Source organism: Culex quinquefasciatus, chromosome 3, assembly GCF_015732765.1.
Source record: "Culex quinquefasciatus strain JHB chromosome 3, VPISU_Cqui_1.0_pri_paternal, whole genome shotgun sequence".
Classification (NCBI taxonomy): Eukaryota; Metazoa; Arthropoda; class Insecta; order Diptera; family Culicidae; genus Culex; species Culex quinquefasciatus.
In genome coordinates this window covers 34,174,870-34,200,032 of record NC_051863.1, presented here as the reverse complement: position 1 = coordinate 34,200,032, position 25,163 = coordinate 34,174,870, and the positions used below count along the sequence as shown (strand labels likewise).

Sequence of the window (25,163 nt, the reverse complement as noted above, 5' to 3'; positions counted from 1 at the left end):
CGATAGGCGTCGAAAATCGATGCAGTGTGATTTTTAGCGATTTTTCCGATTAAAATTCATGCTGAATCGACATATTTACGAAGCTGGAAATGACGTCTGGCTTAAGTAAAACCTATACCTTTCTTTATTAAGAAAGGCAAAAAGTAAATCGTTCTAAAAATTGATCCGGATTGCCGATCGATGTCGAATTTATTTCAGATGCTCACTCATGGTCTGTACTATGAATGTAGCAAGAAATTTCGAATAAAATCAGAAATGAAAATGTTGGCGAAGGTCACCAGGTGGGCTTTTACCTTTTAAGAGATTTTTTGTTTATGGTAGGTTAATCAAACGGCTCTAACTCGAGAACCAAATTATGAATCGGGATGAAAATTTGGGAGGTTGTAGAGCTCGAAAAATGCATTTTTTGAGATAAATAAAAGAAATGAAAATGACAAATTTTGACCTTATTTTCATTTGAGAACTGTGTATTTTCTGGAAAAGTCTGGCCACATCCGAAAACAGATGGATATTTCGAAATTTGCGCGGCAACTCGCCCAGGTTCAGCACACTAGCTTTCATCTGCATTTAGAAGAATCGAAATCGGATTTATGGGAGCTGAGAACGGCGCGACACAAAATTTTGCAAAATTTTACCACATACGAACATCACTCGACCTCCAGGAAATTTATTTTCTCAAAATTCGAGGGTTCGAGATAGACAGTTCTGTCAAGGTGAATCGATAGAGCGTCGAAAATCGATGCAGTGTGATTTTAGCGATTTTTCGGATTAAAATTCATGCTGAATCGACATATTTACGAAGCTGGAAATGACGTCCTGGCTTAAGTAAAACCTATACCTTTCTTTAGTAAGAAAGGCAAAAGTAAATCGTTCTAAAAATTGATCCGGATTGCCGATCGATGTCGAATTTATTTCAGATGCTCACTCATGGTCTGTACTATGAATGTAGCAAGAAATTTCGAATAAATCAGAAATGAAAATGTTGGCGAAGGTCACCAGGTGGGCTTTTACCTTTTTTAGGGATTTTTTGTTTATGGTAGGTTAATCAAACGGCTCTAACTCGAGAACCAAATTATGAATCGGGATGAAAATTTGGGAGGTTGTAGACTCGAAAAATGCATTTTTGAGATAAATAAAAGAAATGAAAATGACAAATTTTGACCTTATTTTCATTTGAGCAACTGTGTATTTTCTGAAAAGTCTGGCCACATCCGAAAACAGATGGATATTTCGAAATTTGCGCGGCAACTCGCCCAGGTTCAGCACACTAGCTTTCATCTGCATTTAGAAGAATCGAAATCGGATTTATGGGAGCTGAGAACGGCGCGACACAAAATTTTGCAAAATTTTACCACATACGAACATCACTCGACCTCCAGGAAATTTATTTTCTCAAAATTCGAGGTTCGAGATAGACGAGTTCTGTCAAGGTGAATCGATAGAGCGTCGAAAATCGATGCAGTGTGATTTTTAGCGATTTTTCGGATTAAAATTCATGCTGAATCGACATATTTACGAAGCTGGAAATGACGTCTGGCTTAAAGTAAAACCTATACCTTTCTTTAGTAAGAAAGGCAAAAGTAAATCGTTCTAAAAATTGATCCGGATTGCCGATCGATGTCGAATTTGTTTCAGATGCTCACTCATGGTCTGTACTATGAATGTAGCAAGAAATTTCGAATAAAATCAGAAATGAAAAATGTTGGCGAAGGTCACCAGGTGGGCTTTTACCTTTTTAGGGATTTTTTGTTTATGGTAGGTTAATCAAACGGCTCTAACTCGAGAACCAAATTATGAATCAGGATGAAAATTTGGGAGGTTGTAGAGCTCGAAAAATGCATTTTGAGATAAATAAAGAAATGAAAATGACAAATTTTGACCTTATTTTCATTTGAGAACTGTGTATTTTCTGGAAAAGTCTGGCCACATCCGAAAACAGATGGATATTTCGAAATTTGCGCGGCAACTCGCCCAGGTTCAGCACACTAGCTTTCATCTGCATTTAGAAGAATCGAAATCGGATTTATGGGAGCTGAGAACGGCGCGACACAAAATTTTGCAAAATTTTACCACATACGAACATCACTCGACCTCCAGGAAATTTATTTTCTCAAAATTCGAGGGTTCGAGATAGACGAGTTCTGTCAAGGTGAATCGATAGAGCGTCGAAAATCGATGCAGTGTGATTTTTAGCGATTTTCGGATTAAAATTCATGCTGAATCGACATATTTACGAAGCTGGAAATGACGTCCTGGCTTAAAGTAAAACCTATACCTTTCTTTAGTAAGAAAGGCAAAAAGTAAATCGTTCTAAAAATTGATCCGGATTGCCGATCGATGTCGAATTTGTTTCAGATGCTCACTCATGGTCTGTACTATGAATGTAGCAAGAAATTTCGAATAAAATCAGAAATGAAAAATGTTGGCGAAGGTCACCAGGTGGGCTTTTACCTTTTTAGGGATTTTTTGTTTATGGTAAGTTAATCAAACGGCTCTAACTCGAGAACCAAATTATGAATCAGGATGAAAATTTGGGAGGTTGTAGAGCTCGAAAAATGCATTTTTGAGATAAATAAAAGAAATGAAAATGACAAATTTTGACCTTATTTTCATTTGAGAACTGTGTATTTTCTGGAAAAGTCTGGCCACATCCGAAAACAGATGGATATTTCGAAATTTGCGCGGCAACTCGCCCAGGTTCAGCACACTAGCTTTCATCTGCATTTAGAAGAATCGAAATCGGATTTATGGGAGCTGAGAACGGCGCGACACAAAATTTTGCAAAATTTTACCACATACGAACATCACTCGACCTCCAGGAAATTTATTTTCTCAAAATTCGAGGGTTCGAGATAGACGAGTTCTGTCAAGGTGAATCGATAGAGCGTCGAAAATCGATGCAGTGTGATTTTTAGCGATTTTCGGATTAAAATTCATGCTGAATCGACATATTTACGAAGCTGGAAATGACGTCCTGGCTTAAAGTAAAACCTATACCTTTCTTTAGTAAGAAAGGCAAAAGTAAATCGTTCTAAAAATTGATCCGGATTGCCGATCGATGTCGAATTTGTTTCAGATGCTCACTCATGGTCTGTACTATGAATGTAGCAAGAAATTTCGAATAAAATCAGAAATGAAAAATGTTGGCGAAGGTCACCAGGTGGGCTTTACCTTTTTAGGATTTTTTGTTTATGGTAGGTTAATCAAACGGCTCTAACTCGAGAACCAAATTATGAATCGGGATGAAAATTTGGGAGGTTGTAGAGCTCGAAAAATGCATTTTTTGAGATAAATAAAAGAAATGAAAATGACAAATTTTGACCTTATTTTCATTTGAGAACTGTGTATTTTCTGGAAAAGTCTGGCCACATCCGAAAACAGATGGATATTTCGAAATTTGCGCGGCAACTCGCCCAGGTTCAGCACACTAGCTTTCATCTGCATTTAGAAGAATCGAAATCGGATTTATGGGAGCTGAGAACGGCGCGACACAAAATTTTGCAAAATTTTACCACATACGAACATCACTCGACCTCCAGGAAATTTATTTTCTCAAAATTCGAGGTTCGAGATAGACGAGTTCTGTCAAGGTGAATCGATAGAGCGTCGAAAATCGATGCAGTGTGATTTTTAGCGATTTTTCGGATTAAAATTCATGCTGAATCGACATATTTACGAAGCTGGAAATGACGTCCTGGCTTAAAGTAAAACCTATACCTTTCTTTAGTAAGAAAGGCAAAAGTAAATCGTTCTAAAAATTGATCCGGATTGCCGATCGATGTCGAATTTGTTTCAGATGCTCACTCATGGTCTGTACTATGAATGTAGCAAGAAATTTCGAATAAAATCAGAAATGAAAAATGTTGGCGAAGGTCACCAGGTGGGCTTTTACCTTTTTAGGGATTTTTTGTTTATGGTAGGTTAATCAAACGGCTCTAACTCGAGAACCAAATTATGAATCGGGATGAAAATTTGGGAGGTTGTAGAGCTCGAAAAATGCATTTTTTGAGATAAATAAAAGAAATGAAAATGACAAATTTTGACCTTATTTTCATTTGAGAACTGTGTATTTTCTGGAAAAGTCTGGCCACATCCGAAAACAGATGGATATTTCGAAATTTGCGCGGCAACTCGCCCAGGTTCAGCACACTAGCTTTCATCTGCATTTAGAAGAATCGAAATCGGATTTATGGGAGCTGAGAACGGCGCGACACAAAATTTTGCAAAATTTTACCACATACGAACATCACTCGACCTCCAGGAAATTTATTTTCTCAAAATTCGAGGGTTCGAGATAGACGAGTTCTGTCAAGGTGAATCGATAGAGCGTCGAAAATCGATGCAGTGTGATTTTAGCGATTTTTCGGATTAAAATTCATGCTGAATCGACATATTTACGAAGCTGGAAATGACGTCCTGGCTTAAAGTAAAACCTATACCTTTCTTTAGTAAGAAAGGCAAAAAGTAAATCGTTCTAAAAATTGATCCGGATTGCCGATCGATGTCGAATTTGTTTCAGATGCTCACTCATGGTCTGTACTATGAATGTAGCAAGAAATTTCGAATAAAATCAGAAATGAAAAATGTTGGCGAAGGTCACCAGGTGGGCTTTTACCTTTTTAGGGATTTTTTGTTTATGGTAGGTTAATCAAACGGCTCTAACTCGAGAACCAAATTATGAATCGGGATGAAAATTTGGGAGGTTGTAGAGCTCGAAAAATGCATTTTTGAGATAAATAAAAGAAATGAAAATGACAAATTTTGACCTTATTTTCATTTGAGAACTGTATTTTCTGGAAAAGTCTGGCCACATCCGAAAACAGATGGATATTTCGAAATTTGCGCGGCAACTCGCCCAGGTTCAGCACACTAGCTTTCATCTGCATTTAGAAGAATCGAAATCGGATTTATGGGAGCTGAGAACGGCGCGACACAAAATTTTGCAAAATTTTACCACATACGAACATCACTCGACCTCCAGGAAATTTATTTTCTCAAAATTCGAGGTTCGAGATAGACGAGTTCTGTCAAGGTGAATCGATAGAGCGTCGAAAATCGATGCAGTGTGATTTTTAGCGATTTTTCGGATTAAAATTCATGCTGAATCGACATATTTACGAAGCTGGAAATGACGTCCTGGCTTAAAGTAAAACCTATACCTTTCTTTAGTAAGAAAGGCAAAAGTAAATCGTTCTAAAAATTGATCCGGATTGCCGATCGATGTCGAATTTGTTTCAGATGCTCACTCATGGTCTGTACTATGAATGTAGCAAGAAATTTCGAATAAAATCAGAAATGAAAAATGTTGGCGAAGGTCACCAGGTGGGCTTTTACCTTTTTAGGGATTTTTGTTTATGGTAGGTTAATCAAACGGCTCTAACTCGAGAACCAAATTATGAATCGGGATGAAAATTTGGGAGGTTGTAGAGCTCGAAAAATGCATTTTGAGATAAATAAAAGAAATGAAAATGACAAATTTTGACCTTATTTTCATTTGAGAACTGTGTATTTTCTGGAAAAGTCTGGCCACATCCGAAAACAGATGGATATTTCGAAATTTGCGCGGCAACTCGCCCAGTTCAGCACACTAGCTTTCATCTGCATTTAGAAGAATCGAAATCGGATTTATGGGAGCTGAGAACGGCGCGACACAAAATTTTGCAAAATTTTACCACATACGAACATCACTCGACCTCCAGGAAATTTATTTTCTCAAAATTCGAGGGTTCGAGATAGACGAGTTCTGTCAAGGTGAATCGATAGAGCGTCGAAAATCGATGCAGTGTGATTTTTAGCGATTTTCGGATTAAAATTCATGCTGAATCGACATATTTACGAAGCTGGAAATGACGTCCTGGCTTAAGTAAAACCTATACCTTTCTTTAGTAAGAAAGGCAAAAAAGTAAATCGTTCTAAAAATTGATCCGGATTGCCGATCGATGTCGAATTTGTTTCAGATGCTCACTCATGGTCTGTACTATGAATGTAGCAAGAAATTTCGAATAAAATCAGAAATGAAAAATGTTGGCGAAGGTCACCAGGTGGGCTTTTACCTTTTTAGGATTTTTTGTTTATGGTAGGTTAATCAAACGGCTCTAACTCGAGAACCAAATTATGAATCGGGATGAAAATTTGGGAGGTTGTAGAGCTCGAAAAATGCATTTTTTGAGATAAATAAAAGAAATGAAAATGACAAATTTTGACCTTATTTTCATTTGAGAACTGTGTATTTTCTGGAAAAGTCTGGCCACATCCGAAAACAGATGGATATTTCGAAATTTGCGCGGCAACTCGCCCAGGTTCAGCACACTAGCTTTCATCTGCATTTAGAAGAATCGAAATCGGATTTATGGGAGCTGAGAACGGCGCGACACAAAATTTTGCAAAATTTTACCACATACGAACATCACTCGACCTCCAGGAAATTTATTTTCTCAAAATTCGAGGGTTCGAGATAGACGAGTTCTGTCAAGGTGAATCGATAGAGCGTCGAAAATCGATGCAGTGTGATTTTTTAGCGATTTTTCGGATTAAAATTCATGCTGAATCGACATATTTACGAAGCTGGAAATGACGTCCTGGCTTAAAGTAAAACCTATACCTTTCTTTAGTAAGAAAGGCAAAAAGTAAATCGTTCTAAAAATTGATCCGGATTGCCGATCGATGTCGAATTTGTTTCAGATGCTCACTCATGGTCTGTACTATGAATGTAGCAAGAAATTTCGAATAAAATCAGAAATGAAAAATGTTGGCGAAGGTCACCAGGTGGGCTTTTACCTTTTTTTAGGGATTTTTTGTTTATGGTAGGTTAATCAAACGGCTCTAACTCGAGAACCAAATTATGAATCGGGATGAAAATTTGGGAGGTTGTAGAGCTCGAAAAATGCATTTTTTGAGATAAATAAAAGAAATGAAAATGACAAATTTTGACCTTATTTTCATTTGAGAACTGTGTATTTTCTGGAAAAGTCTGGCCACATCCGAAAACAGATGGATATTTCGAAATTTGCGCGGCAACTCGCCCAGGTTCAGCACACTAGCTTTCATCTGCATTTAGAAGAATCGAAATCGGATTTATGGGAGCTGAGAACGGCGCGACACAAAATTTTGCAAAATTTTACCACATACGAACATCACTCGACCTCCAGGAAATTTATTTTCTCAAAATTCGAGGGTTCGAGATAGACGAGTTCTGTCAAGGTGAATCGATAGAGCGTCGAAAATCGATGCAGTGTGATTTTTTAGCGATTTTTCGGATTAAAATTCATGCTGAATCGACATATTTACGAAGCTGGAAATGACGTCCTGGCTTAAAGTAAAACCTATACCTTTCTTTAGTAAGAAAGGCAAAAGTAAATCGTTCTAAAAATTGATCCGGATTGCCGATCGATGTCGAATTTGTTTCAGATGCTCACTCATGGTCTGTACTATGAATGTAGCAAGAAATTTCGAATAAAATCAGAAATGAAAAATGTTGGCGAAGGTCACCAGGTGGGCTTTTACCTTTTTTTAGGGATTTTTTTGTTTATGGTAGGTTAATCAAACGGCTCTAACTCGAGAACCAAATTATGAATCGGGATGAAAATTTGGGAGGTTGTAGAGCTCGAAAAATGCATTTTTTGAGATAAATAAAAGAAATGAAAATGACAAATTTTGACCTTATTTTCATTTGAGAACTGTGTATTTTCTGGAAAAGTCTGGCCACATCCGAAAACAGATGGATATTTCGAAATTTGCGCGGCAACTCGCCCAGGTTCAGCACACTAGCTTTCATCTGCATTTAGAAGAATCGAAATCGGATTTATGGGAGCTGAGAACGGCGCGACACAAAATTTTGCAAAATTTTACCACATACGAACATCACTCGACCTCCAGGAAATTTATTTTCTCAAAATTCGAGGGTTCGAGATAGACGAGTTCTGTCAAGGTGAATCGATAGAGCGTCGAAAATCGATGCAGTGTGATTTTTTAGCGATTTTTCGGATTAAAATTCATGCTGAATCGACATATTTACGAAGCTGGAAATGACGTCCTGGCTTAAAGTAAAACCTATACCTTTCTTTAGTAAGAAAGGCAAAAAGTAAATCGTTCTAAAAATTGATCCGGATTGCCGATCGATGTCGAATTTGTTTCAGATGCTCACTCATGGTCTGTACTATGAATGTAGCAAGAAATTTCGAATAAAATCAGAAATGAAAAATGTTGGCGAAGGTCACCAGGTGGGCTTTTACCTTTTTAGGGATTTTTGTTTATGGTAGGTTAATCAAACGGCTCTAACTCGAGAACCAAATTATGAATCGGGATGAAAATTTGGGAGGTTGTAGAGCTCGAAAAATGCATTTTTTGAGATAAATAAAAGAAATGAAAATGACAAATTTTGACCTTATTTTCATTTGAGAACTGTGTATTTTCTGGAAAAGTCTGGCCACATCCGAAAACAGATGGATATTTCGAAATTTGCGCGGCAACTCGCCCAGGTTCAGCACACTAGCTTTCATCTGCATTTAGAAGAATCGAAATCGGATTTATGGGAGCTGAGAACGGCGCGACACAAAATTTTGCAAAATTTTACCACATACGAACATCACTCGACCTCCAGGAAATTTATTTTCTCAAAATTCGAGGGTTCGAGATAGACGAGTTCTGTCAAGGTGAATCGATAGAGCGTCGAAAATCGATGCAGTGTGATTTTTTAGCGATTTTTCGGATTAAAATTCATGCTGAATCGACATATTTACGAAGCTGGAAATGACGTCCTGGCTTAAAGTAAAACCTATACCTTTCTTTAGTAAGAAAGGCAAAAAGTAAATCGTTCTAAAAATTGATCCGGATTGCCGATCGATGTCGAATTTGTTTCAGATGCTCACTCATGGTCTGTACTATGAATGTAGCAAGAAATTTCGAATAAAATCAGAAATGAAAAATGTTGGCGAAGGTCACCAGGTGGGCTTTTACCTTTTTTTAGGGATTTTTTGTTTATGGTAGGTTAATCAAACGGCTCTAACTCGAGAACCAAATTATGAATCTGGATGAAAATTTGGGAGGTTGTAGAGCTCGAAAAATGCATTTTTGAGATAAATAAAAGAAATGAAAATGACAAATTTTGACCTTATTTTCATTTGAGAACTGTGTATTTTCTGGAAAAGTCTGGCCACATCCGAAAACAGATGGATATTTCGAAATTTGCGCGGCAACTCGCCCAGGTTCAGCACACTAGCTTTCATCTGCATTTAGAAGAATCGAAATCGGATTTATGGGAGCTGAGAACGGCGCGACACAAAATTTTGCAAAATTTTACCACATACGAACATCACTCGACCTCCAGGAAATTTATTTTCTCAAAATTCGAGGGTTCGAGATAGACGAGTTCTGTCAAGGTGAATCGATAGAGCGTCGAAAATCGATGCAGTGTGATTTTTTAGCGATTTTTCGGATTAAAATTCATGCTGAATCGACATATTTACGAAGCTGGAAATGACGTCCTGGCTTAAAGTAAAACCTATACCTTTCTTTAGTAAGAAAGGCAAAAAGTAAATCGTTCTAAAAATTGATCCGGATTGCCGATCGATGTCGAATTTGTTTCAGATGCTCACTCATGGTCTGTACTATGAATGTAGCAAGAAATTTCGAATAAAATCAGAAATGAAAAATGTTGGCGAAGGTCACCAGGTGGGCTTTTACCTTTTTTTAGGGATTTTTTTGTTTATGGTAGGTTAATCAAACGGCTCTAACTCGAGAACCAAATTATGAATCGGGATGAAAATTTGGGAGGTTGTAGAGCTCGAAAAATGCATTTTTTGAGATAAATAAAAGAAATGAAAATGACAAATTTTGACCTTATTTTCATTTGAGAACTGTGTATTTTCTGGAAAAGTCTGGCCACATCCGAAAACAGATGGATATTTCGAAATTTGCGCGGCAACTCGCCCAGGTTCAGCACACTAGCTTTCATCTGCATTTAGAAGAATCGAAATCGGATTTATGGGAGCTGAGAACGGCGCGACACAAAATTTTGCAAAATTTTACCACATACGAACATCACTCGACCTCCAGGAAATTTATTTTCTCAAAATTCGAGGGTTCGAGATAGACGAGTTCTGTCAAGGTGAATCGATAGAGCGTCGAAAATCGATGCAGTGTGATTTTTTAGCGATTTTTCGGATTAAAATTCATGCTGAATCGACATATTTACGAAGCTGGAAATGACGTCCTGGCTTAAAGTAAAACCTATACCTTTCTTTAGTAAGAAAGGCAAAAGTAAATCGTTCTAAAAATTGATCCGGATTGCCGATCGATGTCGAATTTGTTTCAGATGCTCACTCATGGTCTGTACTATGAATGTAGCAAGAAATTTCGAATAAAATCAGAAATGAAAAATGTTGGCGAAGGTCACCAGGTGGGCTTTTACCTTTTTAGGGATTTTTGTTTATGGTAGGTTAATCAAACGGCTCTAACTCGAGAACCAAATTATGAATCGGGATGAAAATTTGGGAGGTTGTAGAGCTCGAAAAATGCATTTTTTGAGATAAATAAAAGAAATGAAAATGACAAATTTTGACCTTATTTTCATTTGAGAACTGTGTATTTTCTGGAAAAGTCTGGCCACATCCGAAAACAGATGGATATTTCGAAATTTGCGCGGCAACTCGCCCAGGTTCAGCACACTAGCTTTCATCTGCATTTAGAAGAATCGAAATCGGATTTATGGGAGCTGAGAACGGCGCGACACAAAATTTTGCAAAATTTTACCACATACGAACATCACTCGACCTCCAGGAAATTTATTTTCTCAAAATTCGAGGGTTCGAGATAGACGAGTTCTGTCAAGGTGAATCGATAGAGCGTCGAAAATCGATGCAGTGTGATTTTAGCGATTTTTCGGATTAAAATTCATGCTGAATCGACATATTTACGAAGCTGGAAATGACGTCCTGGCTTAAAGTAAAACCTATACCTTTCTTTAGTAAGAAAGGCAAAAGTAAATCGTTCTAAAAATTGATCCGGATTGCCGATCGATGTCGAATTTGTTTCAGATGCTCACTCATGGTCTGTACTATGAATGTAGCAAGAAATTTCGAATAAAATCAGAAATGAAAAATGTTGGCGAAGGTCACCAGGTGGGCTTTTACCTTTTTAGGGATTTTTGTTTATGGTAGGTTAATCAAACGGCTCTAACTCGAGAACCAAATTATGAATCGGGATGAAAATTTGGGAGGTTGTAGAGCTCGAAAAATGCATTTTTTGAGATAAATAAAAGAAATGAAAATGACAAATTTTGACCTTATTTTCATTTGAGAACTGTGTATTTTCTGGAAAAGTCTGGCCACATCCGAAAACAGATGGATATTTCGAAATTTGCGCGGCAACTCGCCCAGGTTCAGCACACTAGCTTTCATCTGCATTTAGAAGAATCGAAATCGGATTTATGGGAGCTGAGAACGGCGCGACACAAAATTTTGCAAAATTTTACCACATACGAACATCACTCGACCTCCAGGAAATTTATTTTCTCAAAATTCGAGGGTTCGAGATAGACGAGTTCTGTCAAGGTGAATCGATAGAGCGTCGAAAATCGATGCAGTGTGATTTTTTAGCGATTTTTCGGATTAAAATTCATGCTGAATCGACATATTTACGAAGCTGGAAATGACGTCCTGGCTTAAAGTAAAACCTATACCTTTCTTTAGTAAGAAAGGCAAAAAGTAAATCGTTCTAAAAATTGATCCGGATTGCCGATCGATGTCGAATTTGTTTCAGATGCTCACTCATGGTCTGTACTATGAATGTAGCAAGAAATTTCGAATAAAATCAGAAATGAAAAATGTTGGCGAAGGTCACCAGGTGGGCTTTTACCTTTTTTTAGGGATTTTTTGTTTATGGTAGGTTAATCAAACGGCTCTAACTCGAGAACCAAATTATGAATCTGGATGAAAATTTGGGAGGTTGTAGAGCTCGAAAAATGCATTTTTGAGATAAATAAAAGAAATGAAAATGACAAATTTTGACCTTATTTTCATTTGAGAACTGTGTATTTTCTGGAAAAGTCTGGCCACATCCGAAAACAGATGGATATTTCGAAATTTGCGCGGCAACTCGCCCAGGTTCAGCACACTAGCTTTCATCTGCATTTAGAAGAATCGAAATCGGATTTATGGGAGCTGAGAACGGCGCGACACAAAATTTTGCAAAATTTTACCACATACGAACATCACTCGACCTCCAGGAAATTTATTTTCTCAAAATTCGAGGTTCGAGATAGACGAGTTCTGTCAAGGTGAATCGATAGAGCGTCGAAAATCGATGCAGTGTGATTTTTAGCGATTTTTCGGATTAAAATTCATGCTGAATCGACATATTTACGAAGCTGGAAATGACGTCCTGGCTTAAAGTAAAACCTATACCTTTCTTTAGTAAGAAAGGCAAAAGTAAATCGTTCTAAAAATTGATCCGGATTGCCGATCGATGTCGAATTTGTTTCAGATGCTCACTCATGGTCTGTACTATGAATGTAGCAAGAAATTTCGAATAAAATCAGAAATGAAAAATGTTGGCGAAGGTCACCAGGTGGGCTTTTACCTTTTTAGGGATTTTTGTTTATGGTAGGTTAATCAAACGGCTCTAACTCGAGAACCAAATTATGAATCGGGATGAAAATTTGGGAGGTTGTAGAGCTCGAAAAATGCATTTTTTGAGATAAATAAAAGAAATGAAAATGACAAATTTTGACCTTATTTTCATTTGAGAACTGTGTATTTTCTGGAAAAGTCTGGCCACATCCGAAAACAGATGGATATTTCGAAATTTGCGCGGCAACTCGCCCAGGTTCAGCACACTAGCTTTCATCTGCATTTAGAAGAATCGAAATCGGATTTATGGGAGCTGAGAACGGCGCGACACAAAATTTTGCAAAATTTTACCACATACGAACATCACTCGACCTCCAGGAAATTTATTTTCTCAAAATTCGAGGGTTCGAGATAGACGAGTTCTGTCAAGGTGAATCGATAGAGCGTCGAAAATCGATGCAGTGTGATTTTTTAGCGATTTTTCGGATTAAAATTCATGCTGAATCGACATATTTACGAAGCTGGAAATGACGTCCTGGCTTAAAGTAAAACCTATACCTTTCTTTAGTAAGAAAGGCAAAAAGTAAATCGTTCTAAAAATTGATCCGGATTGCCGATCGATGTCGAATTTGTTTCAGATGCTCACTCATGGTCTGTACTATGAATGTAGCAAGAAATTTCGAATAAAATCAGAAATGAAAAATGTTGGCGAAGGTCACCAGGTGGGCTTTTACCTTTTTAGGGATTTTTTGTTTATGGTAGGTTAATCAAACGGCTCTAACTCGAGAACCAAATTATGAATCTGGATGAAAATTTGGGAGGTTGTAGAGCTCGAAAAATGCATTTTTTGAGATAAATAAAAGAAATGAAAATGACAAATTTTGACCTTATTTTCATTTGAGAACTGTGTATTTTCTGGAAAAGTCTGGCCACATCCGAAAACAGATGGATATTTCGAAATTTGCGCGGCAACTCGCCCAGGTTCAGCACACTAGCTTTCATCTGCATTTAGAAGAATCGAAATCGGATTTATGGGAGCTGAGAACGGCGCGACACAAAATTTTGCAAAATTTTACCACATACGAACATCACTCGACCTCCAGGAAATTTATTTTCTCAAAATTCGAGGGTTCGAGATAGACGAGTTCTGTCAAGGTGAATCGATAGAGCGTCGAAAATCGATGCAGTGTGATTTTTTAGCGATTTTTCGGATTAAAATTCATGCTGAATCGACATATTTACGAAGCTGGAAATGACGTCCTGGCTTAAAGTAAAACCTATACCTTTCTTTAGTAAGAAAGGCAAAAAGTAAATCGTTCTAAAAATTGATCCGGATTGCCGATCGATGTCGAATTTGTTTCAGATGCTCACTCATGGTCTGTACTATGAATGTAGCAAGAAATTTCGAATAAAATCAGAAATGAAAAATGTTGGCGAAGGTCACCAGGTGGGCTTTTACCTTTTTTTAGGGATTTTTTGTTTATGGTAGGTTAATCAAACGGCTCTAACTCGAGAACCAAATTATGAATCGGGATGAAAATTTGGGAGGTTGTAGAGCTCGAAAAATGCATTTTGAGATAAATAAAAGAAATGAAAATGACAAATTTTGACCTTATTTTCATTTGAGAACTGTGTATTTTCTGGAAAAGTCTGGCCACATCCGAAAACAGATGGATATTTCGAAATTTGCGCGGCAACTCGCCCAGGTTCAGCACACTAGCTTTCATCTGCATTTAGAAGAATCGAAATCGGATTTATGGGAGCTGAGAACGGCGCGACACAAAATTTTGCAAAATTTTACCACATACGAACATCACTCGACCTCCAGGAAATTTATTTTCTCAAAATTCGAGGGTTCGAGATAGACGAGTTCTGTCAAGGTGAATCGATAGAGCGTCGAAAATCGATGCAGTGTGATTTTTTAGCGATTTTTCGGATTAAAATTCATGCTGAATCGACATATTTACGAAGCTGGAAATGACGTCCTGGCTTAAAGTAAAACCTATACCTTTCTTTAGTAAGAAAGGCAAAAAGTAAATCGTTCTAAAAATTGATCCGGATTGCCGATCGATGTCGAATTTGTTTCAGATGCTCACTCATGGTCTGTACTATGAATGTAGCAAGAAATTTCGAATAAAATCAGAAATGAAAAATGTTGGCGAAGGTCACCAGGTGGGCTTTTACCTTTTTTTAGGGATTTTTTTGTTTATGGTAGGTTAATCAAACGGCTCTAACTCGAGAACCAAATTATGAATCGGGATGAAAATTTGGGAGGTTGTAGAGCTCGAAAATGCATTTTTGAGATAAATAAAAGAAATGAAAATGACAAATTTTGACCTTATTTTCATTTGAGAACTGTGTATTTTCTGGAAAAGTCTGGCCACATCCGAAAACAGATGGATATTTCGAAATTTGCGCGGCAACTCGCCCAGGTTCAGCACACTAGCTTTCATCTGCATTTAGAAGAATCGAAATCGGATTTATGGGAGCTGAGAACGGCGCGACACAAAATTTTGCAAAATTTTACCACATACGAACATCACTCGACCTCCAGGAAATTTATTTTCTCAAAATTCGAGGGTTCGAGATAGACAAGTTCTGTCAAGGTGAATCGATAGAGCGTCGAAAATCGATGCAGTGTGATTTTTTAGCGATTTTTCGGATTAAAATTCATGCTGAATCGACATATTTACGAAGCTGGAAATGACGTCCTGGCTTAAAGTAAAACCTATACCTTTCTTTAGTAAGAAAGGCAAAAGTAAATCGTTCTAAAAATTGATCCGGATTGCCGATCGATGTCGAATTTGTTTCAGATGCTCACTCATGGTCTGTACTATGAATGTAGCAAGAAATTTCGAATAAAATCAGAAATGAAAAATGTTGGCGAAGGTCACCAGGTGGGCTTTTACCTTTTTTTAGGGATTTTTTGTTTATGGTAGGTTAATCAAACGGCTCTAACTCGAGAACCAAATTATGAATCGGGATGAAAATTTGGGAGGTTGTAGAGCTCGAAAAATGCATTTTTTGAGATAAATAAAAGAAATGAAAATGACAAATTTTGACCTTATTTTCATTTGAGAACTGTGTATTTTCTGGAAAAGTCTGGCCACATCCGAAAACAGATGGATATTTCGAAATTTGCGCGGCAACTCGCCCAGGTTCAGCACACTAGCTTTCATCTGCATTTAGAAGAATCGAAATCGGATTTATGGGAGCTGAGAACGGCGCGACACAAAATTTTGCAAAATTTTACCACATACGAACATCACTCGACCTCCAGGAAATTTATTTTCTCAAAATTCGAGGGTTCGAGATAGACGAGTTCTGTCAAGGTGAATCGATAGAGCGTCGAAAATCGATGCAGTGTGATTTTTTAGCGATTTTTCGGATTAAAATTCATGCTGAATCAACATATTTACGAAGCTGGAAATGACGTCCTGGCTTAAAGTAAAACCTATACCTTTCTTTAGTAAGAAAGGCAAAAAGTAAATCGTTCTAAAAATTGATCCGGATTGCCGATCGATGTCGAATTTGTTTCAGATGCTCACTCATGGTCTGTACTATGAATGTAGCAAGAAATTTCGAATAAAATCAGAAATGAAAAATGTTGGCGAAGGTCACCAGGTGGGCTTTTACCTTTTTTTAGGGATTTTTTTGTTTATGGTAGGTTAATCAAACGGCTCTAACTCGAGAACCAAATTATGAATCGGGATGAAAATTTGGGAGGTTGTAGAGCTCGAAAAATGCATTTTTTGAGATAAATAAAAGAAATGAAAATGACAAATTTTGACCTTATTTTCATTTGAGAACTGTGTATTTTCTGGAAAAGTCTGGCCACATCCGAAAACAGATGGATATTTCGAAATTTGCGCGGCAACTCGCCCAGGTTCAGCACACTAGCTTTCATCTGCATTTAGAAGAATCGAAATCGGATTTATGGGAGCTGAGAACGGCGCGACACAAAATTTTGCAAAATTTTACCACATACGAACATCACTCGACCTCCAGGAAATTTATTTTCTCAAAATTCGAGGGTTCGAGATAGACAAGTTCTGTCAAGGTGAATCGATAGAGCGTCGAAAATCGATGCAGTGTGATTTTTTAGCGATTTTTCGGATTAAAATTCATGCTGAATCGACATATTTACGAAGCTGGAAATGACGTCCTGGCTTAAAGTAAAACCTATACCTTTCTTTAGTAAGAAAGGCAAAAAGAAGCGTTACCACTGTGACTCGGCTATGTGACTCGGCATTTATTTGGTATTTCTGAAAGGTTGTTGAAAATTGGAATTTTATACGATTCGTGTAATATTTTTTTTTTCTAAAATGTTTGAAATTATTTCTTATCTTCTCATTATCTACATAGAAAAAAATATGGTTTATTTATTAGGGAATGATGACAGATTTTGAGTAAAAAAGTGTAATATTACATCAGGAACTGGTGAATTTTCATCAGTTTCTGAAGAATTTTCATCAGGTTAACAATTTAAACATTTTTTTTTACTTAAAACGAGGTAATATTCATACTAACAGAATTTCAACCTTCGAAATTGATAACTTTTTTTCTGTGTACCCAAAGAATTGTCAAAAACGAAAAATATTAATAGAATTTAAATATATTTATCAGCTGAAACTAACCAAGATGTTAAAGTAAATGAACCATGGAAAATTTGCTTATCATAAAATACCAACGACAGGAAAACTTGTCTAATACTGAATAAATAAACGATAAAAAAATGTAAAACGATCATTACTCGTAATGATCCCCAACACCCATAAAAATATCATAATGATCACCTCTAGAGTTCACCCGGGTTGCTGCCAGTGACAAACATCAAGTTTCCTCTGGCGAAGTGCTCTCGCTTCAGAGCTGAGAGCTCAAACGAGCCCGAGGCACGCGTGTTGGAAGCCGGGCACACACATTTTCAGCAATTCAATTCGTTCATTATTATGATAATTCTGCGACGCGAATGCAAAAGATCTGTCGCCGTCGACTGTACGGTCGTCCCGTCATCAGCAGAGCCTGAGTATGCTGAGATTTCTCTGAGTGTGACGACGTGTCTCATCCCGAATGCTGCATACAGAGTTGTAATGCAACGGTTATGTCGAGATGATACGGATTGGAATTTCAAATTTCGAGGATTCTGGGGAGGTTTGTGTTTAATGATGTTTTTCCTACATCTGGAAATGTTTGAAGATGGAATTTGATTTGGTTCAATCAATTCAAAGCAATGCAATCAATGAGATGCCAGAATTATGATTTAAACAAGTAAATTATAATGATTGATGCAAGGATTGAAGATACCAGTAAAAAACAAGTAAATTTATTAAATTGTATTGTTTAAATTGTCCAATTAAAATAAAAGACAAGATAACAATCCAAGTAGAAAACATGACAAAAAAAAACAAAACATGTTAAACATAAAATATTTGGCTTAACAATCTACTATGATCGTTACGGCTAACTGAAGCATAAATGTTGTAGCGACTGACTGAATTCTATGCTCAACTCGGTGGCAACTTGCCGGGTGCTTCCGAAATGGCACATATCCGGTTTCGAGCGCCCTCTCCGATGGCCAGAAATGTGTGTACTTCTGTGGTGGCGAGGACACACGTACCCACCTACCTACACTCACATATCAGCACGACGACAGCTTATCAACACAGCAGCAGCACTCTGGTGCGGTATTTGCTGGCAGCCCTGGATGCGAAAAGAAAACCGGATTGGACGTGCTGCATTCCGCAAATAAATATTTGAAGTGGCAGCCCACGAATCGCACGGCTGATGGCGAGGAATTTCCGATATTAAACGTCGGAAAATGTATGCGAAACGTTGCTGCCGGCTGCTGTCCTGGGGAGTGTCAGCCAGGACGAACAGTGTGGCCAAATGTGGCCGCTGGGAATGTTCTGTAGAGCTGAAAAAAAACAACATAAATTCGTTTTGTTTTGTTTTTTTGGCATGCGAATGTACTAAAGTTCACTTTAAATTGTTCACTTTTTTTCGGAACCAGCAAACTCCAACGTGAACCATAATCACAGTCCATAAATTATACATGTGAGCTGCCCCAAATTACCGCCCCCATTCACCTATTTTGGGCCCATTTGCATATGAACGGCTAGGTCGACTAGCTAGACACAGAACGATGTCAAACTCCGCCGGGGATAGTGAACTTCTCAACAGGCCTCCACACACGCTCCGGGTCGAGAAATGAGGCGCTAAACGTAGATGTTTAACCCTGGCGCTGTCTGATGGCTTCCTCTCTGTCGTACCGAACAATCTGCGCCAAAAAGCAGCGTCCTCCAAAGGGCTAATGTATAATGTATACAGCGCCACGAAGCGCGGCCGGAAACCATGCTTGTCCGGCTGTCAACGAAAGTCCCCCGGGTCGACAAACTTTTTGTCAGCTCTGCTAGTGGTTTGATTAATTTGTCCAAATTTCGGCATGTTTTTCTACAGTGAAACATCGATGGTTTGATAGTGTTTTGGTTTAACTATAAACTGAGACGTGATTCGTATGTGAATCGTTCTTAGATTTATTTTTTTTTGCGGATAATACGCTCAGTAAAAAATGGGAATCATTTTTTCCGTTTTTAACTCCCTCTCTGAAAAAAGACTCAACATTTTGCTTTGAAAACAATCATTCCTACCTTTTGACTCCTACTTGAAAACTGGACAAATATCTCTTGATGTGAGATATTGTAGGAAAGACCTTTCCATCGAGACATCTAGCATCCTTTCTCAAAATTTCTTCATTTTTTCGTTTGAACCAACTTGGTATCAATGAGACCATCCATAAACCACGTGGACATTTTTTATCTCAAAAATTATACCACAATCCAAAAAAAAATTGATAGTTTATTTTAACATGTTCAAAAACTGTTGTATTATGAAACAGTGTAAAAATAATAAAAATATTTTTTTTCTCTTTAATAAAAATAGAAAAAAAAACTGCTCCATTTTGAACAAATGCAAAAAAAAAATCAAATAAACAGTTAAAACAGAGAAAACCGCTCATTCAAAAATATAAGCAAAAACTTGAAAAAAACTATAATATATTAAAAACTGTTGAGCAAAATAAATTTAAATTTTATTGTTTTTAAAAGTTATTTTTTTTAACCTGGTAAATTTCTAATGCATATATAACATTATAAAAGGGCTCACGATGTAACGTTAGGCCTCTTCACAAATGATAGTTTTGAATTTAAAATTTAAATACTATTCATCAGAAATGCCATTCTCAAGAGTCTGATTATAAAATATTTAGATACCTTTTTGATATGAACAGCTTTGTAATTTGTATGGAAGCTTGTATGGAGTATGCACCAAACAATGTCCCTACAAAGTTTGAGACAAATAAGAGCAATTTCAGCTCAAATCAGGAACAATGCTCATAACTGAAAATATAACATTTTTTTCAGTGTGGTAGAAACCTGGAAAAAAATAGCGCACGCAAATATTAAAACGAGTCAAATTAAAAAAGCTGTCAAAGGCAAACTTATGGGAAATTGGACGAGCTTTCCGGTAAAAATATTTACGAGACTGAAAAATCAAGTCTGTCATATAGAAAATGCCGCTGTATCTTCACAAGGATTGGACATAGAACAATGGTCAATATGGAGACTTTTATGTAAAATTGTCTGGGAAATCGATTCCCACTATCGGTTAAAAAAAATACGTTTAGACCACTTTTCAAAAAACAGTTTAAGTCAATGATTTTTGTATGTTTTAAGGAGAGACATACCATCCTGCATTTTTCGTCAGTCTTTTTGTAACATATTAGGCTACTTTCCTTGCTACTTTCTCAAAAATTTGGAACGAAAAAAAAGCGTAATATCACCTTGAAATTTAACTTTTCAACTGAAAAGTCCGAAAATCTCATAGAAGTGGCGTGTATTTTGCAGTGTATTTTTTTTTTCAGAAAGCCCGTCCAATTTCCTACAAGTTTGTCTTTGACCACTTTTTGATATGATGCAACAGCTTCGAGATACAGCAATTTTTTAATTGCAAAATACAAAAATATTTAAATAACTCACGCCCTTCTCAAATGTTATTTTCGTGTACAATTGGTTCCATATACACAAAAATTAATTATATAGGCCTAGGATAACATGTCTACAAAGTTTCATTGAAATCGGAGAGGGTCGGGTACATAAGTACCAGAAAAAATCCTGATTTGAGCTGGAATTGCTCATAATTAAAAAAAAAAATGAAATACACAATGGTCACAGTTTTGGAGAACTGCTAATTAGCAAAAGTAAGCAATTTTCTACGAAATCGTTTTTTAAATTATAATTTTTTGTATTTTTTTAATCCGGATGAAACTTTTATGGTGAATTTGGTGTGCTTAAAGAAGCCATTTTGCATCATTAGTTTGTCCATATAATTTTCCATACAAATTTGGCAGCTGTCCATACAAAAATTATGTAAGGGGCGTAATATTGAATATTTGACAGTTTTGAAATGTTAGTCTTGATTTTAAATTTTTGAAAATATTGTTTTCGAAAAGATCGGAAAATTTCACGAATATTTCATAATATAACTTTGCAAATCGGACCATTTGTTGCTGAGATATCGACGTTACAAAATGTTGGGTTGTTTGGGTGAGACTTAGAAAACATCAATTTGCCTGTTTTTAAACCTTTGCATAGCAATATCCCGCCCGTGTGGATCAATCGGACCGCGCACTGGACTCACAACCCAGAGGTCGACGGTTCGAATCCCGCGGCGGGCGCTCTAAAATTATTTGTGTAAATATGGGTATTCGGCGCCGTCGCTCCGTGCCATACTTTCATACACTTAGAAGCCCAGGGCGGCGAAGTCCTTGTAGATAAAAGGAAGACACTAGTGGTTGGTACTAGCAATGGTGGCCGACAGCTATAAAGTCAACTTCGTTATAGCAATATCCCAGCAACTAAAGGTCGTATCAACAAATTTCAAAAAAGCAAAATATAGAGAATTTGCTCAGCTTTTCAAAAATATTTTCTACACTAGTGGGTAAACAACATGTGCATTAATTAAAAAAAAAAACAAAAAACTGCGACTATTTTCAAAAAAGTTACTTAAAAATGGCTATAACTTGAAAACGGTGCACTTTATCAAAATTTTGCAAAAGTACTTTTTGATAGCAAATTTTATTTTACATCGAAATATGAAGTTGAAAATTTTTTGAGACCAATATTTAGATTTTTTTAGAAAAATGTGTATTGATTCAAAAATTTATAGCTCAGTCAAAGATTTTTTGCACAACCTGGAAATTTCTGAAAAGTTGGCATGTGATGTCCCTAATACATATTAAAAAAATTGTGTTTTAGGCAAATCAAGTTATAGTGACAAAAAGTTAAATAAAAAATCACCAAATTTTTATTTTACCGTGTATCATTTTTTTCAGTGAAGTCTTTTTCCATACCTCCAACTTTGCCGAAGACACCAAATTGATCAAAAAATTCCTTCAAGAGATACAAATTTGTATGGAAAATTATATGGACTTGTCAAACTGGCATTGGAAATTTAAAATTTCTTCAAAAACGATCAAATCGATCCGAGTTTTATCGCTTGTTTTTCAGCTGTCACTCACAGTTTGGAGTGCGAAAGTTCAGTTTGGTGGAAACTGAGATTGGAAATGTGAATGATATAAACAATGAGTGGTTGTCTAGATTTGATTTTGTGTTGTCAAAAGTGCGAGAATAAAGTGCGGGCAAAATCTATGTTACAGTGCACAGGATAGAGTTGGGCAAAATCGCTCTTTTTAGGAGCCGCTCATTTTCGTTCGCTCTTTAAAAAGAGCCGCTCGTTTGAACGGCTCTTTGGCTCTTTTTCAAAATTTATTGAAAAGGGGGTTTTCAAGAAACGTGTGATTTTATAAGTTATTTTTCACATTGGACTTTCATAAATAAGGCCGTATAAAATATTTAAATAACCCAAAAACAAATTTAATACTACATTTTAAGGAAATTCAATAAATCATATTTGTAACAAAAATCATGCCACATTGATACGGTTTTTTCAAATAACCGGAGTTTAAAAAAGAACCGCGGTTCTTTTTTGTGAGCCACAGTTCGCTCTTTTCAGTAAACCGGCTCGTATAGCGGTTCGCTATTTTTTTGCCCATCTCTAGCACAGAATCAATAATGATGCAAAATGGCTTCTTTGGGCAAACCGAAGGCTACAAAAAAGTTTCAGCCTTATTCAAAAATACAAAAAAATCGAAAGACCGACATCTGAGAGAATTGCTCAAATTCGGGAGTTTTTTTTATAAGGACCAATAAACAAAAATTCCAGTTTTTGCTTTCTGGGTGTTTTTGAAACCGCTTTGAGTCAGGGGTATTAAAAACACCCAAAAAGCAAAAACTAGAAATTTGGTTTATTGGACCTTTTCAAAAAAAAAACTCCACAATTTATTAATTTGGCCATTTTTACAAATGAGTCATTTGTTATATTGAAAAGTGACCACGTTCTGTTAAGAAATGCTTTGTTATCCTAACCAACATATCTTAATTGTTTCTTAAGTTGCAGTTCATATTGTCCAAACCAAGCAAATCGCTAAGCAAGTTGTAAAATAATTGCCACCAACTCAAGCAGCTACTTTCCCTGAAAAGCTTCCAAAGTACGCGTACTTGAATCTTTGTTAGCAATGCTCAAGTATGAGTGGGTTGTTCACGATTTGCCACAAACTTGACACTTGTGACGAAGTGTGAACAAGTAGCTTTCACTTGATAACGTGGTCTGGTAGATAACGTCCACCCGGGTGACATGTGTCACTGTCGTCAATGAATGTCTGATATGCTGTTTCTGTTTCTTCCTCCTGAATGCACACAATACTATTTATGGATTTTGTTTTATCAGATGAACGTACGCTTTGGATGAATTGAACTATGATAAGAAGTTAGATTGTTTTTTTTTTCTTTTAAGTATTACTGAACTGAAAATCAATTTCTTAATGAAACGTTACCAGATCATCTTGAAGGTAATCGAGACTTTCTTCATAGTGTAACTTCATAAAAAAAACCTCATGATGCTTTTAACCCTCGGTACATAAAATCCTTTACAGAAGTCATTTTCATTTAAGTTCAAAACCATGCAACCTTCAAACCTTTTATAAACTTACTTTTTTTTTAAGACAAGTTAAAAAATGATGAAAAAATGCCAGAAACTTAAAAAAAATATCATTTTATTGTTTTTATCATCCCAACATGAACGAAACTGGAAACAGTTTTCATTTCCATCTTTTCGCAAAAAAAGGCACCGTCGGACACGTTCCGGTCCTTACCGGGGCGTGTCGGTGTGGGAACCAACCACATCGCCTCCTTCAGAGATCCATGGCAGTGATGGTCCAAAAACGTGCCGAAACCCGTGTGCAACTGCAAACAAAACCACGTTGGTGGGATGCCCCGGGAAGCTCTTCAGAAAAATTTCCCAACCACTGCTGCTGGTTGCTTGGTTCTGGTTGGCAAGTGTCTGAGGGCGTTTGAAGACCGAAAGTGCTGGCTCGTTGGGTTGCCAACGGGGTCAGGAACCTGCCAGCACCGGGCAGAGGTGATATTTATGCTCACATACTTGACTTTTCCTGCTGTCAAGTCGTTGAACTCGCCCGTTGCTGGTCTGGCCAATTTTGTCGCAAGAATTCGGAAGCGCGAGTGCAAGTTCGTGATCTTGCATCTTCAACGTTGTGTTGAGGGTTAACCTTCAACTGTCTTTTAAATTTATTTGAAAACACTTTAATTCTCTTATGCTGCAGAACTTTATAACATTTCAACTTTTCTTTTGTTTTTTTCACCCTTTTTGATTTTAATAATGTGATATAAAAAGAAACAAATATCGTTAAAGGTCAAAGCAAAAGTAATTGGTTCGCGCTCAAAATGCAGATAGATCGGAGGGGCACGGAGCGAAAAACTCATTTGCCAGATCTGAATACGTCGTCGCGTGTCAAAGCGGGACGCGTGGTGCGTAGATTGGCGGCTTAATCGACTGAAAAGCGGCGCGGAAAGCCGAAAGATTTCCACGACACACGCGTGTGATATTTTGAGCGAGAAAATAGTATGTTTGGCGTGGCCCATTTCAGAGGTGCGTGAGCACTAGACTAATAATATTTTTGCGGAAAATTTATGAATGAATGTCTGCTGGCAACTGCAGTTTGTGGTGCAGCACAGTAATTTGACGCTGCAAAGCAGGGGATGGTGTGAAGATTATTATTATTCGGTTGTAAGTTTTTTTGGGGGTCGCGATTTGAGACGCGCCATGGACGAAAAAGACGTCATTTGGCAGACAACGTTTGTAGGTTAACTGCATTTGCGAGTGTTGTTCTACAGATTATGACGTCAATATGATTCATGCACAATTCTCATGTTGCTATATGCCCTTGAAAATGCTATCTTGTTGCACGTCGCTTTTAACGTTTCGAGAAAAAAAAAATAGAGCTCGCAATGTAAACAATAACAAACACGTTTTGTTTGGTTGACAATTTTGTGCATTGTCCCGAAGTTTGGTTGAATTTGGCTGTCGGAGTCTCGAGTAATAATTACAAATGTTTACGGTGGTCGGGCTTGCACGTGTGTCAAACGCGTTCTGACCTGAAATCCATTTGGCCAGTTGTCGCACATC

General features: G+C 37.1%; 1 protein-coding gene across 3 annotated transcripts in view; it reads left to right on the top strand.

The window, feature by feature from the left end:
* LOC6039476 (galactosylgalactosylxylosylprotein 3-beta-glucuronosyltransferase P) overlaps positions 1–25,163 on the top strand; it is a 118,182-nt gene that overhangs the window by 72,595 nt on the left and 20,424 nt on the right. Inside the window, exon 1 of one of the 3 annotated variants that reach the window (XM_038262952.1) lies at positions 24,131–24,142. The exons of the other annotated variants lie outside the window; for them this stretch is intronic. The gene's annotated coding sequence lies outside the window, so the exon portion shown is untranslated. Of the gene's footprint in view, positions 1–24,130; positions 24,143–25,163 lie in introns of those variants that run through there. 3 annotated transcript variants of the gene reach the window in all.